Here is an 8,939-nt window from a genome sequence, read left to right as displayed (position 1 = left end):
GCTCTGCTTACAACCAACATTTTACCTTTCAAAACATCTTACTGGTAATCATTTAATAAAAAATTAACAATTTCTGTCAAAAAAGTAAGGTTGCTTTTTGAAATTGTTCACTACTGGCAGATTTTAAATTTTTGGCGCCCTGGGGCAATGTTTATTTGGCATAAGAGCAAATTCGTTTTAAGAGATAAGGTAGATTTTTTAAAAAAGGGTTATATTTTCAATACAAATGTACATAATATTTAACTTAAAATTATAATGACAATGGCAATATAACGAAAACGAATTACAATGAAAATTAAAGTTAAGTATAAACATATTAAAATAGAATTTTAATAACTTAAACATAGGTATAGTAAAATAATACATTTTTTTTACGCAAATTTTGCTTTACAAATATACTAATAATTTCGTCATAGTTTGTATCCATGGTGATTTCAGATTCAATAGAAATAATAATTGATAAATTACTATTAAGAAGGTTATCAGTCAGTGTTGATTTTATATAAGGCTTAACTCTTTTCAGTGCAGAAAAAGATCTCTCTGCTGAACAGTTGGAAGTTGGACAGCAAAAATACTTCCTTAATGCAATGTATAAGTATGGAAAAAGATCATGTAGTTTATCAGTCCAGACCATTTTATAATCAATTATAAGCAAGTTATTTACAGATAAATTCGTTAAGGAACTTCTGAATTGTATACATTCATTAGCAAATGAAGAAGAAAGGTAATTTGTATACAAGTTTTGTAGTATTTCTGATGGTGATAGTTATATTATTTGAAACTAAAAGTGAAATTTTTTATTAGCTTCGTCATAGTAAAATATTCTTTTTTCTTGTTCTGAATATAGTCTGTAACAGACTGTCTGTCAATAAAAGTATAGTAGAGTTTATTATTAAAACATGTTGGAATAATATATTCTTTTAGTTTACTGATTTGCTTACTAAAACCACTACAACTTTCAATTTATAAATTATAAAATATGTATTCAATTTAGCAGTTTTTTTAATTATTCTAGCATAAGCTAAAATGTTAGCTTGAAGCTTTTTGCCGTTTCCTGCCCAACTAATATAGCCTGGGGTTTTTTTTTTTTTAACCATCGCTGTTTTCAAAATGTACAGCCATAAATGACCAATGCAACATTATAAACATAACGTTAACAATCTTGAACAAAACAAAAAAACTAATAATAAACATCTTACCGAATAAAATGCATTAGAATCGAATATTAACTGTTATGAATATGTGGATTTTCTTCCTACAAGTCATATTTATGTGCATAATGCAAAATATGACATACATACCTTTATAGCTTCAAAGACGACCTTAATAAATTAAACAGTATCATAGAACTATTCATGTGTAAACAATATATATACATATACATAAATATATTATATAAAATTAAAAACTAAAGCTCATGCTACAAAAGTAATGATAGTTAAAATATCATTGGGCTGCAATATTTTAACGATTAATTAATACATAATTAAAAGAAAAAACAGTGTCGTAATTTTATCACTTATCCATAGCAATCCAATACCCTTGCCCCCCCCCCCCCAAATACATCCATGACAACTGGGAGACTGCCATATTGTAAACAGTTATTGGTTTTTTCCATAATTTATCAAATATAATATGACGGTGTTATCATAATGTCATGGAAAAGAAACGCAATATTGTTACTTTCCATGAAATTGTACACAACATGGCAACGTCCTACTCTATAAGCCTTAGGAGATAACGTGTAACTAATTGAATGATTTTCTTACCTTCCAAACAACTTATTTGGAATTGGCAGTGATGTTTTATATGTCGTAATATAAACTCATAGAAGCATTCCGACTAGGAACATCAATGTGAGTAAGTACACGATTTGGAATACTTCCAACGTATCAGAAACAATTTGTAATGATTATCTTTTATGGCTTATTTAAATTGTTTTTTTCTTCAAATACTTAGACTACAAAAAAAAAAACATTATATGGTACACGACCGTTGAATGAGTACAAGTTACAACTCAATTTAAATGGAAATTACTCGCGCACAGAGTTTACAGTACCTACAAATTATGGTAATTACAAAAACGGCTAAGTGATTTTTAAAAGAGCACAATATAGGTAATGTTTTATTTATAAATTATAATTGAACTATTATTGACGTTTATAAAAATAGCACGATATTATCATATTGGTGTTGAAAACAATTATGATATATTGAGCCCCCAAGCAATGAGTATAAGCAATCTTGATGGTCGACATCCGGTTAGAAGGACCAATTAATTTTCATTTGCTCGCTTATTGATTTATATTGAAACGGTACCGACAATTTGCTGTGTTGTTCATTTTGTATTGACTATATTAAATTGTTTTCTATTGTCACTATACCGAGAGTGCTTAAAAAACATAACATACCTTATGTGGAAATATTATTTTAATACATCATAATTTTATTAAAATAATACATTTTGCGAAATATAAAGATTTTCACAGCCGTCTATAAAATAATTAAATTATATCTAATTAATGTTTTTTTCAATTATGCAATTTTTCTTGTAGATCAGGTCACACGGGTGAACTAGCGTGATGCAAACGTAATAAGTAGTGGGTTTTTGTTTTTTATATTTTATTGGGTTCCATTATCACTCGACTGTGCTAAACAAGTTGTTAACCTTACAAAAGTAACACTCTAATTACATAAAGTAAAACGGCGTTTTAAATTCAACTAAACGTATTTTTTTACATTTTCACAAACTACAGTTATGCAAAACTGTGCCCTAAACCTTATTATTATTATTTATAAGAATTCCCTTTTATATTTTTACCTATCTATTGAACAGTTTTAAAATAATTGTTATTTTAAATTATTAAATTGAAACTTTTTTTCTTAAAAGTTATCAAAAGTTCCTCTGGAAGTTTTTTTCACAATAAAAGCTAAATTTGAACTAGTTAATATTAATTAGGCGAAACTGTATTACTAAAAAATGGGCTTAGTAAGTTTTTTCATGCACTATAAATTACAGGAGTTAACCATAATATTGTATATACCTTAATCATAATTATGTGTACTACTAATTCATATGAAAATATCTATGAGATTTTTGTAAAATTTAAAGTCTTAAATTTGAATAAGTTTTGGTATACCAACATTATATTTTTTTACCCACTTAATAAAATACACTAATACACGGAAACATTCCTTTCTCAGACATACCGACTACTAAGACTAATGAGTAGATAAATAATAATAGTAGTTATTTCATGGTTGCTAATATAAAATAAATACTAAGAACTTACTAATATCAAATTAACCACCGGGCATCGCTTATTCATTTTATCTAGCTATAAATTGTAATAGTAATAAATAATAATGAATAGATCAAACGTATAATACAGCACTAGCCTAATAATAGTCTGGTGATTATAACAGTAATTACCTGTATTTGTTTAAGTTTTTATTAATTGTAGCTGTACAAGTAGGTATAAATCTACTAAAATATAAAAGCATTTCTTATTATTGTACTAGAATATTATCTTATAACGTTCCCAAGCCTGTGTATCTATTTATATACTTAATTTTGTTTTATATTAGTGCAACTACTAAGCTGGAAATGTTCTCTTATATAATTATTTATTACTTATTCTACCTAAACCATATAAACATTATCTTTTTAGTTCCTTCCATTTTGTTTGGGTTTCTCTTACATTTTAGTGTTCAACATTTTGTCATGAACTAGATGTAAACTATTTATATTAAAATTAATTATATTTTACAAAACTAGTTACAACAAATTATTGTTACTACCGATCAATTGTTTTTCTGTAATAATTATACAATTGAAAACTGATGAAAACACATTCGGGGAATAGGCATAATATTGAAAGTATTTTAAGCAAAAACTAATTGGCCAGATAAGATGGTCTAATTAAAATCAATACTGCTTGAGATAAGAATATTTGCTTTACTGTTAACTATTACTTTGCTTTATCATTTACGTTCACTGTAATAATTAATAATATAATAAGCAAGTGTACTTTAATTGGTGTGTTTTAGAATTTTTGTTTTTTCGATCAAGTTAATTTGTTTAATGAACTCTCCTGTGACTTAGTGATAATGGGTGGTTTATTTTATGGTTTTTGGATTATCTCACGGTCGACTGTTGGACGTGAAGTACTATGGACCGTTACGTTTAAAATAATAATATAGTGTTCATTTTTTTAATTATTAAAAACTACATAAACATTAACGCGAGCTCCTAATTATATAATTATGCACTGATAAGAATGGATCAGTTTTTAAGGGAGGATCAGCCCATAAGGGTTAGAAAAAATGTAGAAAAAGGTAATGAACAAAAAAACAAAAAATAGAAAGGTTAATCATGAGAGAGAGAGGTAAGAAGAGATTTTTGTAGGGTTAAATGTGAACATTTTTATATTCCCAACTTTAATTAGGTGTTGCAACCCAATGTCAAAATTTTAAGTACTTAACTCGTTTGTGAACCGATAAGATAGCTAGCGCCTTTTCATATCCAGACTTTTCGGTGCACTCACAGATTGTACCTATTTCGTTGGGAATTTAGGGATCTATATAGATTTTCTGCATGATTTACTGAACTTGAAAAACCTCTGTTATCGCATGAATTTTTCAGCCAGGATATGTCTAAAAATCAGAAGTTTACAGTGAAAGCAACTATCTGGTATCTTACAGTGTAACTTTTAATACTTTTTATTACTTTTAATACTAGGTTTGGCAAACTTACTATTCGTTTTCCCCATTAAAAGCAGAATAATGTTATGAAAACAATGGTTGGTCGATAACCAGTTTTGAACAGATACTTCTGCGGAGCGGATAAGTGTAGTAAATTAAACTGAGATTACAGCCACGTCTAATAACTCAACTCCCAAGAAGTATTTATTAAAAACTGGTTACTTATCTCATTTTCATTACACCGTTCTACTTTTAACGGGCGAATAAATAAACATGTAGGCTGCTATTGGACTTTTAATAGTTACACGTTGTGACACTACCATTTAAAATTGTATTTGAAGAAACCATTTTAAAATAGGAATTCCTCATGCTGCCCATAATGAATTGTTATTGTTTTATTAGATTATATTCAAACAGTTTACACGAATACACATTAGCCAAGTCCTAATAAAATGTTATATCTTTTGTCGGCGAGCTCAGTATATAAGTGATAAAATGTAAAGCATTTAATGTAAAATAAAACCAGACGAAAGGAATCATTCGGTCCACTTAAGTTTTGTTAAATCTCCATACTCTGTTTATTTTTTTTTTTTCATTACAATAATATCCGCTTTATGATTATCATTATACAGTCATTAGTGTCGGGTAACCGAACTGCCGTTATATTTAATTAATACATTGCTTACATCATAAAATTGTAATTAAATTGAACTAATTGTATTATTGTTGTTAAGCATTATCGGTGTTCCAGAAATGAATATTGTGAGTTACTGTAATATAAAGTATAGACAGTCACGGATGTAGCGGTTGAACAATTACTATATTATTTAGATATTATTATTAGTATCATCGTCATATAACCATCGTATACAAACGTACAGGTAAACCTTGAGTGTAATACTTAGCATAATAATATTATATTACATCTTTTAGTGTATAGGTATCGCCGGTTTGACTGTCGATTGTTCAAACGAGCGTGTTAACAAGTTATTACAGTTAAAATATATACATTTTTTTTTGTTGCTATAAGTGGACTTAAATAGTTATGATTGCCAACCAAAGTGGGCCAATCCACCCCAATGCCATGAATTTAGAATGACAGTACAACAGTTTGTAGATAGTTTGAACATTCATTTTGAGAAAAATGCCTGGATATAAACGCACACGTTGGAACAAAATATAATGACAGAAACTAAAACAAATGGATGCAATTTAGAAAACGATCTACTAAGTAAGCCTATGAAGTTGATGGCCCGAAATGACCTAAAACGCCTGCCAGAATGTCCTGAGTATGGCCAGTGAAAAATTCTAAATAAGACAAAACTTACTGGGGGGGGGGTTTATTAAAATGAAAATGTTTTTGCTAAAAACAATTAGCTAAAGGAGAAATTCATAATGTTAATTACTAAAACATTTCATAAAAAGAGATTTTGTCGTAATACTTACAAAAAAATTACATTAAAATATTTAAAAACAAAAACTGTAAAAGATGTTTAAACTTTTTGTGGATATTTAACATGATAATTTTTAGGTTGTACAAAAATCTTTAAAAGTAGATAAATCAACCGATTACTGATTAAAAAAAAAGGCAAAATGCATCAAATTTGTACTTATAATTAAGTTATAACAGTAAATGATTTTTTTTATACTATTTTTAAACTTAAAATTAAAGAATTACAAAGATTTTTATCGGTAGCGGTGTTAATGCTTTAAACGAGAATGTCTTATTACGCTCAAACCAGTGTGTCCCGGTTATTATAAATCTTTGTGGACGAATATATAATATTATTTTTTTTTTCTTTACAACTGGTTGCCGTTACAGCTGTTTTATTCGTTGCGGCGTTAATTATTATGATAATATAATTTATGCATTTCGCTTCGGAATTTTATTTTTGCATTATTTAACCTAACCGTCATAATGAAATGGATAGCGGTGGTTTGCTTCCAGACAAGTTAAGTGCTCCGTGCGCACGACCTTGTCCGCTTGTATATTATCTGATCGTTGAAATTGCTAACGGCGGGTCCATTTTAAACAGTGGAGGCGTGTGAATGTGCATAATAATTATATTATACTTACACGGCACAGTAGATCTGAACTCACCACAGCTTAAAGTAATATCATCGCAAAGATCAACACCGTTAACTACCGACTTGTAGATTCTAGATGACTATTTATTTTTATCTTTTTTGGATTGCTGATGGAATTTGCCTCGGTTTTGTTGGGTTACCAAAGCGGTTACCTCGATTCCAACGTTCTCATTGGTTATTAAAATATGTGATAACTGATGAGTAATTGTATTTTTTAATTTGTCGGCTTGTTATTATTTGGCATTTCGTTTTACTTTCTTTAAACTTTTCGATTTACGTAAATAATTTATATATAATTTTTTAACACACCGTTTAGATAATCTATACCTTTTTAAAAATCCTTTGCCGTTAATGTCATTAAAATAATTTGTTCTATTTTGAAGGCCTAAAAAAAAGTAAGTAGTGATAAGAATTATTTCCATTGTTATACTCAGGAAAGGCAAGTCATAATAATATTATCTAAATTACAAAATACAATAAATTATGATGTATGAATCTATAATGCAAGTCTATGCCATTCCTTTTTACCTGATTTAACTACATAAAATACCCGCTTACCTAATAGAGGGTTATCGAATTTTCACTAACTAATTGTTAAATGTAATTGACAATAAGTTAAATTCTTAACATATGTCGGTGAAACCGGCTGAATATGTGTTAAATTTAATCCCATTCGGTTCTGGTATTATAATATTATGCATTTTGCATTTTATAATATTAGAATTCATTATTTTTTTTTTTTTTTAATAAAATAAAATGCAGAACCTACCGGCTACACCTGGCCCAATGGCTTTGGCGACCGATGCACAATGCACATTATGCACTTACTCGGCTTGGAATAAAACACACCGACTCATTGTATTTGCAGTCCGAACAATAACTTTTGTTTTGAGCGAAAAACGCGTCGGGTAGGAAGGTAGGACGTGACTACATATACCGCGAACTAAGTCTAGACTGGAGCAAAATCATAATAATAATAATGATGTGAAAAAACAAATTGTGAATAAAAACAATATTATTAAGGGAGTGAAGAAAACCTCACTTTTTTCCTATTGTTCAATATTTCCTAAATGGGTTTTGCATCCGCATACTTTAATAACCCCTCATAATACTTGCACCATCAGAGACTATGTTCTCAATTATTATATAAAATTATTTATATTGATATATATGTGTGTGTATTTAGTTATAAATTGTGTATATAATATAAGTAATCAATGTCTAATATACATAATACTGTAGGTAATACATACAACATACAATGCTGTAACCATAAGTAAAATAATTAAACTAAAAACATTGAAAAAATGTCTTTTTAAAAATGTATTCCTATTCCACTTTGTTTCAAATTTTATCAAAAATAGGTCACTCAAAATGTTCAACTCTGCGTATGATGAGTTTGTATGTACAAACTAGAATATAGTGTAGACTTCAATTTTATAACTTTGGATTATTTTATTTTTTATTTTCTATATTATGTTGTACTTTCCTGTTAAAAAACGGTTGATTTTTTATAATAATTTTCAAATGTCAAAGAAAGCATTATTGAAATCTCAAAAAATCCAGTAGGGGACCTTTTAAAGATTCATTGTTTACCCTATACATTAGTCTAAGGTTTGACAAAAATGTCCATTAAATACAATTTGTATTAGTGTGAACAGCTTAGTACCTAAAAAAAAAAAGGGAAAAAATGTTTCCAAAAAAGTATAAATAAATAAAGCCCATTTTAAAATACTTAAAAATAATTTTTCAACTATTTTTAGTACAATCATTTTTGTTTAGCCAACTTTAACAAGTCTGTAGAGGAAAAAATAAAATTGTAATGTTTGAACCCCTGAAGACCTAGAGGACTTCTTTAAAATTGTCTCAAAAATTAAAGGTATAAAGTTAAAATTTTAAAACTGGTTCAAAATACAAATAAGATATGTGGGTCATTTCACCGTAAGCGGTACTACTAGTAAATCATGAATCATTGTCATTATTTTTTGGCATGTCTCAAAAATTGTCCATTTAGAGTGTAATGAGGTCAGCCAAATTCGTCGATCACAATCATTAATATTATGCTTTAATAAAAAAAAAGGTAAACAAATAAATGTACAGCCATTTCCTCACAGCCTGTCACCGACCCTTTCAAGGCCTCTCCTAAC

General features: G+C 28.4%; 1 long non-coding RNA gene across 2 annotated transcripts; it reads left to right on the top strand.

The window, feature by feature from the left end:
* Positions 1-1,814: 1,814 nt before the first annotated feature.
* On the top strand, positions 1,815-6,147 carry LOC126833817 (uncharacterized). Of its 2 annotated transcripts, none has more exons than XR_007685014.1 (4): positions 1,815-1,856; positions 1,960-2,071; positions 5,456-5,585; positions 5,735-6,147. It is a non-coding gene; the product is annotated as an uncharacterized LOC126833817 (long non-coding RNA). The 2 variants fall into 2 exon arrangements; XR_007685013.1 differs by having other exon boundaries at positions 1,815-1,860.
* The last annotated feature ends 2,792 nt before the right edge of the window (positions 6,148-8,939 follow it).

Source organism: Adelges cooleyi, unplaced genomic scaffold (genome assembly GCF_023614345.1).
Source record: "Adelges cooleyi isolate 19-005CV unplaced genomic scaffold, UGA_ACOO_1.1 ACOO_flye_CR_arks_rails_tigmint_CR_PRNA_1, whole genome shotgun sequence".
NCBI classification, from domain to species: Eukaryota; Metazoa; Arthropoda; class Insecta; order Hemiptera; family Adelgidae; genus Adelges; species Adelges cooleyi.
This window is presented reverse-complemented; position numbering and strand designations above follow the sequence as displayed.